At 40.4% G+C, this 9,776-nt stretch overlaps 1 protein-coding gene across 11 annotated transcripts in view; it reads left to right on the top strand.

Annotated features, from left to right (window-relative positions):
- The window catches only part of LOC141458698 (trypsin II-P29-like), a 71,324-nt gene that overhangs the window by 5,187 nt on the left and 56,361 nt on the right, over nt 1–9,776 (top strand). For 9 of the 11 annotated variants that reach the window (XM_074137032.1, XM_074137029.1, XM_074137026.1 and 6 more), the window contains 2 exons: nt 1,625–1,742; nt 5,192–5,360. The gene's annotated coding sequence lies outside the window, so the exon portion shown is untranslated. The remainder of the gene's footprint in view (nt 1–1,624; nt 1,743–5,191; nt 5,361–9,776) is intronic. The other 2 variants (XM_074137034.1, XM_074137033.1) reach the window with 1 other exon arrangement.

The raw sequence follows: 9,776 nt of genomic DNA, 5'->3' as shown, positions 1-9,776 counted from the left end.
AAAGTTATGAGAAGCCCAAGGTCCTTTTCAAAAGTTATGCAAGCATCAAACTAAAACTGTGAGGGCTTTATGGCCACCCCTACTCTCCCCTTCCTCTTCTTCTGTATGTCCTTTTTTTTTGTTTTCATTGATTTATTTTTGGGATCCTCACCTAATTACCCCATTTGTTTAGTTGTCTTCCACATTCTCATTTTTATTACAGAAAAGATATAATTAGGCCAATGTCAAGTACCTTTTATCTAGCGTAGTTATGGCTACAGCATGAATATCTATCTCTGTACTATTTCATTGACAATATGATGGTATTGGTAATTTATGATGTTATCAATAAAAATTCACAAATTCATTAAAAAAAAAAAAAAGCAGGGTGCAACTAAAAGTAGCTCCAGAACAGCAAATAATAGGTGTAAGCGCTCCCAAAATCCAAAAGTGATATTTGCTGACTTTTCCTGTATTACAGGAAACATGATTGCACGTGAAATGTCAGACATCATCATTAAATTGTGCAGGTTTGTTTACGTTCCATTCGTCTGAAAAAATTTGATAGGTTTCAGATTTTCTTTCATAATCAGATATGTTATTAGGTTGATCATGTTTTCGCAAAGAATTTTGACTTCCATTAAGTATAAGTAATCGCCTATTTTTCCAGGCGGGACTTAACGTCCAACTACCAATTAGGTGTCGTGGACGGAGGCGACTAGCAAACATACTTTACTGTAAATTTCTTTTATTAACCATTAAATAAAATCCAAGGCCTAAGACCAGGAATCGAACCCAGTACCACAATACATATTAACTTCGCAGGTCTCGCCTCTAACCGCTCGGCTACCGTGGCGCCTTTGACTTCCATTATACAGTTTCTGTTGCAGGGCATGCATTTAAATGTATGAAACGTCTTTAAAGCTAAAACTATTACGAATCTGAAAAAATAAGCAAAAAAATCATGAATGTTAACAACTAGGGTAGAAATTTTTCTTTCTTTTTTTTATTGCGAAAAACTATGGAAAACTTTGGAACTAACGGCTATTTGGGTCGGAAAAAGGATGTTTTGGGGAAATGAAAAGCTATTTAGGCCAGTACTAAATGTTACAAATAGTGAATAACTATTTCTTTTCACCCCATTGAGGAAAAATTGAGGAAAGCATAGAAACTATCAGCTAGTTAGATTAGGTTAGGTTAGGTTAGATTAGATTTCTTTTCACCTCATTGAGAAAAATTGAGGAAAGCGTAGGAACTATCAGCTAGTTAGGTTAGGTTGTGGAGCTGTACTATTACTCTGCAGAGCTCTCTCCACATCTCTCTTTCGCTGAGCCCTTTTATTATTTCCTCAATCCCAATGCCTCTTTGTAACAAATTTCTGAACCTTCTCTTTCAAGTTTTCATTGGCGACCACTTCTTTTCTTGTATTTTTCTTCGATTTATAGATCTGGCTGATCTACTCTCCCCTAGGCCAACTTCATGCCTAAAAGACCGCAGCTGTTTAGTCTATAAATTTGTCTACCTGCGCCCTTTTATATGTCACTTATTGACTTATGACGAAAATCCTGAGGTTAAGCCTAACGTAGAGACCATTTATATAAATTTTCTTATATTGCAAGAATTTAATTAGTAAAAATATATGCAGGTGCCAAGGAGATGTTAATTAAATTAAAAGAGCTGGAGCGTGTGAAGCCAGGACGAACCCGAGCATCATAAACCTTAAGAACCAATCTCTGAACTGGGAGGAAAATTAAAATGAAACGGTAAGACTTGTATAAAATAAGTACAATGAGCGAAAAGTTAAGTAAAACAAGTTAGACTGAATAGGAATAGTAATAGGCTCTCCGGAATAATTAAACAACTATTAATACGGTTTCTGATCGAGAGTTTGGACCAAGTTATTTTATTTGGCTTAACTTTATACGTTGTACACATTAGATTTTTCTTAAGATAAGTCAGCCCTTAATAAATTTATACTTATTCAATAGGGTTCCTGTTTGAATTTTAATATTTTGTATATTAGGTAGTTTTTTTTAAAAAAGAGATAGGTCTGTGAGCTGTGAGTGTCTGACTCATTGTGCTCTTTCATTTCTCAAATGAGAAAAATTTCTTTAAAATAGAGGCAGTCTTCCAAAAAAAAATTAAAACGTGTAATTTTCTCTTCCTCCTCATCAGAGGTATCTCAAATTACAAAACCAAAAAGAACAATATTTTTTATTTTATTTTCGTAACTTTATTCAGCACAACTCAGTTACCTCTTCCAGTAATGATTACTTTGATTCTGTCCACAATATTTAAAAAAACAACAACAACAACGCTTAAAATGGGGTGGAATACCTTACGAATAGAAAATTAATTTTTCACACCCTAATTTATTTTTCACGCCATTCACATTTACTAACTTATTCTGGACTAACTGGACAATTTTGTTAATTAATTATACTCCACTCTGGTAATAGTTTTCATTAAAAAATGTTTAAAACTAAATGTTTTACAATCTGTAACAATATTTCAGATAAATAGTTAACTGTGGTTTCAAAATCTTTTCTATAAGCGTTTACCTTCTATATTTTTTGTTTTTCTTGTAGGGAATACTCGAAGTTAAACATAATCGAAAGAATATTGTGGCTAAGAAAATTTAGGATATATCAATCGAAGATAAGCGTTTATTTACAAGATACGAGGGTCGTTTGAAAAGTCCGTGCAAAGTCAGAGAGATAGCACTACTGGCGCGTATCGAGGTTATGTTTAGTTAGTAGCATCTCTTGGAAGAACACACACCAAGTTTCAGCCAGATCGGTCTATTTCTTTGTGTTTGGCATTCGTTTGAATCGAGGAAGTCGAGTGATTTTCAAAAAATGGACGAAAAAGAATTTCGTGTGTTGATTAAACACTACTTTATGAAAGGCAAAACGCCTGAGGAGACTAAAGAGAAGCTTGATAAATATTATGGTGACTCTGCACCTTCGATTAGAACAGTTTATAAGTGGTTTCAAAATTTTCAGAGTGGCCATATGGGCACAAGTGACGCTGAACGTTCTGGACGCCCTGTTGAGGTTACTACTCCAGAAAGCATTGATAAAATCCATGATATGGTTGATGGATGACAGAAGAGTGAAGGTGCATGAGATTGCTAGTGCTGTGGGCATCTGGAATGAACGGGTACATAATATTTTGCATCAACATTTGGACATGACAAAGCTATCCGCATGATGGGTGGTGCCGCGATTGCTCACGCTTGACCAAAAACGAAATCGTGTGAAGTGTTGCAAGGACGGTTTTCAGCTGTTCCAGAAGAATCCGCAGGACTTTAAGCGTCGTTTCGTCACTGTGGATGAATCATGGATACATCACTACACTCCTGAGACCAAAGAACAATCTAAACAATGGGTTACCAAGGGGGAATCTGCGCCAAAAAAGGCGAAGACCGTTCCTTCGGCCGGAAAGATTATGGCGACTGTCTTTTGGGATTCGCAAGGAATAATCCTCATCGACTATCTGGAAAATGGTAAAACTATTACAGGTGCATATTATTCATCGTTATTGGACCGTTTGAAAACCGAGCTGCAAGGAAAACGCCCACGATTGGCCCACAAAAAAGTCTGTTTCTTTCACGACAACGCACCAGCTCACACCTCAGCAGTTGTGGTCGCAAAATTAATGGAAATAGGGTTCCAACTCGTTTCACATCCCCCCTATTCTCCAGACTTGGCTCCCTCGGACTATTATTTGTTCCCCAATATGAAGAAATGGCTGGCGGGAAAAAATTTTTTTTTAAACGAGGAGGTGATTGCAGAAACGAATGGCTATTTTTCAGACTTGGACAAATCCTATTATTCGGAAGGGATCAACAAACTAGAGCAGCGTTGGACGAAGTGTATAAGCCTAAAAGGAGACTATGTTGAAAAATAAAAAAGGTTTACCCCAAAATATTAAGTAGTTTTTATTTTTGCACGGACTTTTCAAACGACCCTCGTAATTGGGGGGAAATATTTATAAACCTAAACTTATTAACACAAAGAATAAGCAATCCATTCCGGGGCTGTTTGTAGTTATTATTAATTGGGGTAATTTTTAGTATTGATTGATCACCGACTTGTTCTAAAATTTGTCGTGCTTTCAAATCTATGAAATATACACGTACTTTATTTTTTTTTTAGATTTTATCTATATTTCACTTTTTGTTAACCTTTTTATATTATTGTTTCATTTTATCGTAATTATTGATATATACATTTGTATTAATTTTTAGATATGTTACCTTGACACGTGTCGGGCACTACTAGTATTTTATCATATAATTACTTTCATAAATACATTTTACGCAGAGCACCGCTTCTGTAGATCAGTATCTTTACCTCTGTGGACGACGTGTTATGATGTGCCGTTCATTTTATTTAATCTTTTTAGTCCAACTAGTCTTTGGTTTTTGAGGTTGAGTTTTATTGATAAATAGAAAAACAAAACAAAAACTATTGTTCATTAGAACTGGTCTAATTATCTCTGAATGTAAAAGCTAAAAATCTAAGAACTGAAAATGAAATTAGTTTTTGAGTATTTTGCTCACAGCTTCAGAGGAAATATTGTTAATAAGAAATATCGTGCCAAAATTTTTATTGTTACGTTTTTTATAGAAACAGAAGTTCTGAAGCTTCGATACAGCAAAAACACTTTTTAAACAAATTTTTTCGTTCTTAATTCCATACATAAAATTTGAAAATTGAGTTAATTTACTCTGAATATTAAAAATAAGTTATAATTTGGGGTACAGATGATGTCACTCATCTAAACTGTGGTTTCTCTTTATTACAGGTAGTCTGAAAAATTAGTAAGTTTAAAATTTCCAGATTTGAAGAACATTGGTTTTCTAATGTATGTATGTAGTCTTTACTGAACGATTACCTTCCCCGGTTTTTTAGAAGATGCCTTCAGCGACGTTTCTTAAACTTTATAACTGCACTAAATATATATGAAGATTCATCAATTTTATGTACAAAAATGATATTTAGAAAAAAGGAACAGAGGGATATTGGTTGGAATTGGTCACATAATTTTTCTTCATAAGTTATATTTATTCCAGAGAACTTACGTAGTATTAGTATTCACTAAACATTTAGTCATATTTCAACGTTTGAAGAAACATTCGTAGTCCAGAAGGGTTTTTGCTTTTTTTTGTTTTCAACTGACTGATTATGTACAAATTCTCTTGCAGGTTAGTAATGCCCTGTCAACATTATACTCGTAAACATGGACGCTATAATAATCACGGTTTCACGGATATTGTTTCAATTGTGCTTCAATCGAAGTTGATGAGAAGTCGATCAGATAAAAAATTCATTCTCTTCTGGGACTCGCTACTTTTTTTGGTAACTCTAATCGAGGTAATACATAATTTATTAAGTGCAAAACGGTTATGTTTATGCTGTGTTGTCAATTGTATATTGAACTAGTTCCTAATTAGCAATGATCAGAACCAATAAATCACACATATGATCCAGTTACAATTTATTTTGAACTAGATAAAGCTCATCTAGTTAGAAGTTGGTCTATGGATCAAGGTAATGACGAAGGTTCTCTGAGTATGAGTCTGTATAAAATTAGAAGCCCCGTTGATTATTGTGATGATGGGGCTCCAGTCTGTGATCTTGCACCTTCACTGGTCCACATCATCTATGCTTGCCTGTCCGTGGCCCCATTTCATTAATAATATCATTAATTTAATAATTTACAATCACAAACAACTTACCATCCATTTAAATATTGTGTTATATTTGTATCACTATGAATTTTTATTAATTTCCTTTATTATTGAAAAAGCGAGTTCTCTAAATGCGTTTTACTAGAAAGGGATCATAGCTCCCCTACTGCCAATCCTTGCGTCTATCCCTTTATCCTTTGATCCTATCTCTCCCTTTCCTGCCTCTTGAATCCCTACCCAAGCCGAGATGGGGACTCGTGTCGAGGCTGAATGCGTACAGGGTAGTAAAATATATGTGCGGTAACGATCACCTTGGGGCACCGGGCGAAACCCCATTGTATTGTAGCCTTCCTGTGGCAGTGGGGGTCTGTCACAGGTGACCGTCTATCCCCCACTTCTCGTGGGAACAAGATGAGCAATTACAATGAAAAACTAGATTGTAAAACGACAGCCAGTGGTGTTCCTCAGGTTACTGAGGAAGGAACACAGGCTGGGATAAAACCAAAAGGGGAAAGAGTGAAAGGCCCTAAGACGGATTTGGTGGGACTACAGGGAACTTCTTCTGGAGGGAGCGGCAACGCAGACCCTCCAGGTAAAGAGGCAGTCACTGGAGTCTCCCAGAAGTTGAAGGGTATTCACATTACACCTAGGAAGCCGAGTGGTGCTCAGCGGAGAAAGCTAGCTAAGCTTAAGGTCGCTGAGGCTGGGAAGGAGTGGATTCCTGGGAAGGACTGGAGGGAAAGGGGGAAGGGGCAGAAGACCTCCAGAGTGGTAAACCAGCCAGGTGGGCAAGGTATAATTCCTTCGACCTCCTCGGATGGGGCAGGCATTGGGAAGGAGGTGAGAGTCGTTAGTTCTCTCCCTCCAGAAACAAGTCAGACCCCTAAGAGACCTAGGTCGGAGGTCAGTACTCCAAGTTCGGCATCGGGGAGGGCGGTGGCACAGGGTAGCAAGAGGGTGAAACTCCCAGAGGAAGGGCCTACGGGCTCTTTCAGGGACGCTCTCTGCGCTCAAAAGATGGCCATCGTTCTTGACTCCTATCCGAATGACTTGTTGTCGGAGGAGCAAGCGGATCTTCTTCAGCAGAAATTGGTGGAGGAGATCTGTAGTGAGAAATGTACTGGCAGCATCGGACCCCAGTTTCGGAGCTGCTTTCTCTCCAAAGGTGCACTCATTCTCGCTTGCGAGGGTGAGGATGCGAGACTTTGGTTAGGGAGGGTGGTTCCGGAGCTCCGGTTGGGTGAGGGAGCCAAGCTGAGGGTGGGTCCTGCCAGAGATATCGTGAGGGCGGCTAAGGTGGCTATGTGGGTACCTGGCGCTCTCAAGAATACCACTCCGTCCGTTATTTTGGACAAGCTGCTCGTTCAAAACGAGGGCTTGGATATAGCGGAAAGGAGGCTCCTAAATAGGAAAATCGAGCCCAAGGGTCAAACTCTTGTGTTTGAAATATCGGAACAGGCCCTGAGTAGGTTGAAGGGGACTAACTTCGAGGTTTTTCTAGGACTCGAAGTGGTCAGACTCAGGGTAGTTTCGAAGACTTCTACTAGTGCTGCAGCTCATGACCCCCTGAATCGATGGAGGTTGCTTCAGGTGAACCTCCATCACAGTAGAGGGGCGTCTGCAGCTCTAGTAAAATTCATCAAGGAGGAAGATATCGCCATTGTCCTCATCCAGGAACCCTGGCTGGTACGGGGGCGAATTGTAGGACTTGGCGAAGCGAAAGGTAAGATTTATTATGACCATAACCTTGACAATCCCAGGACATGTATTTTTGTTAGGGAAAACATTACTTCTTTACTGCTAATGGAATTTTGTTTCAGAGACCAGACCGCAATAAAGGTGAAGCTACATGTGGATAAGGAGGCCAGGGAGATTGTCGTGGCCTCGACTTACCTTCCATATGACTCTACAGTCCCTCCCCCATCGGAGGAGATGCAGTATCTGACCAACCGGTGTAGGGAGAGAGGACTGCAACTACTGATTGGGTGTGATGCTAATTCCCATAACGAGGTATGGGGTAGCTCAGGAACCAATCAGAGAGGTAAGTATCTTCTGGACTTCATTAGTGCGAATAATTTGCATGTTATAAATGAGGGAGAAGAACCCACCTTCCACAACTCTATTCGTAGGGAAGTGATCGACCTAACTTTGGGAACTAATTTTGTATCGACCCTTGTTAGGAACTGACATGTGTCGGGGGTCCCCTCACTTTCGGATCACATGTACATTAGGTTCGACATTGGGTTTGACTGTAAGGAGGTGGTTACTTACAGAAACCCTAGGAGAACAGACTGGGACTCGTTCAGACGGGATCTCAGCGCAAACATTGGTACAGTCAACAATAACTTTAGGACCCGGATGGACATTGATGAAGCTGCTGAGAGACTTCAGGGCGTCATCAAGGAGGCCTACTGGGAGAATTGTGCGGAGACAGTGATAACATCTAACAGGAAAGTAGGCTGGTGGAATAACCAGCTGAAGGAGCTCCGCAGTAAAGTTAGGAAACTGTTCAATGTAGCTAAAAGAAGGGGTACATGGAAGGAGTACCGTGAGGCCCTAACTTCTTACAACATAGCCATTAGAAAGGCTAAAAGAGATGCTTGGAGGAAGCTCTGTGAAGAGGTAGAGATGACCTCGGAGGGGGCTAGACTCCATCGCATAATATCAAAAAGTTCAGGGGGTGCCCTGGGTACCATCAGGAACGAGGAAGGGATTTTTACCAAATCGGGGAGAGACACATTGGAGTGTCTCATGAGAACTCATTTTCCCGATTCGAAGGTAATTGAGTCAGGACAGCATGGTGAGGATACTCTGGGACCCGATAGGTGTCGGGGGACCAGGGAAACCTGGGCCGTGGCTAAATACTGCATTACCTACAATAAGGTGGCCTGGGCTGTAAATTATTTTAAGCCCTATAAATCCCCGGGTCCTGATGGCATTTTCCCTGCCCTTTTGCAGCAGGGGAAAGATTTAATTACTCCTATTTTATGCAGGATAATGAGGGCATGCTTGGCACTCAACCATGTCCCTAGGGCATGGAGGCCTGTAAAAATTATCTTTATTCCAAAGCCTGGGAAGAGAACTCATACCCAGGCGAAGGAATTTAGACCAATTAGTCTAACATCGTTCATGTTGAAGGTGCTAGAAAAACTGATTGACATGTATATTAAGGAGGTGGCTTTAAAGCAACGGCCTCTGCATGCCAATCAGCATGCCTACCAAACAGGCAAATCTTGCGAGACAGCCCTCCATTGTCTGGTTAAGGAGTTGGAGGCTTCGGTATTTTGCAAGGAGACAGCTGTGGGCGTGTTTCTGGATATTGAGGGTGCCTTCAGTAACACTACCTACAGTTCAATTGCCTTGGCGATGGATAGACATGGCGTAGAGTCCACTGTTTCAAGATGGATCTGTAACATGCTATCGTCAAGGAGAATCACAGCGACCCTTTTTGGGGAATCGCTGGAGTTAACGACAGTTAGGGGGTGCCCTCAGGGGGGGGTTCTATCCCCGCTCCTTTGGTGTATGGTCGTAGATGAGTTACTTGAGGTGCTAGACCTTCGTGGGTTCTCGGTCCTTGGCTATGCAGATGATATTTCTGTAGTGGTCAGGGGTAGACATGAGACAATCGTGGCTGAACTCATGCAGGAAGCTCTCAAGGTTATAGAAAATTGGTGTAGAAGGGTAGAGCTTTCAGTGAACCCTTCTAAAACTACTCTGGTTCCCTTTACAAGGAGAAGGGACAAGGAGAGCTACAAAAACCTTCGATTTTTTGGTAAAACTCTGGATGTGTCGGGTGAGGTCAAGTATTTGGGCATTGTCCTGGATACCAGACTCACTTGGAAGGCGCAGATTGAGAGAGTTACATTAAGGGCTAAACAGGCCCTTTATGGAATAACTAGAACCTGTGGGAAGACATGGGGTCTTAGCCCAAAGATGACCCACTGGCTCTATACACGTACAGTCATACCTATCATCACCTACGGTTCAGTGGTGTGGTGGAGGAAGACTGAACAACAGACGGCAATTAAGGTTCTAGCAAGGGTGCAGAGACTGGCCTGTCTGATGATCACGGGGGCCTTTAGTAGCACCCCTACTGCGG

Source organism: Rhodnius prolixus, unplaced genomic scaffold (assembly GCF_049639745.1).
Source record: "Rhodnius prolixus isolate KJV_2025 unplaced genomic scaffold, Rpr scaffold_5, whole genome shotgun sequence".
Lineage (NCBI taxonomy): Eukaryota > Metazoa > Arthropoda > Insecta > Hemiptera > Reduviidae > Rhodnius > Rhodnius prolixus.
This window is presented reverse-complemented; position numbering and strand designations above follow the sequence as displayed.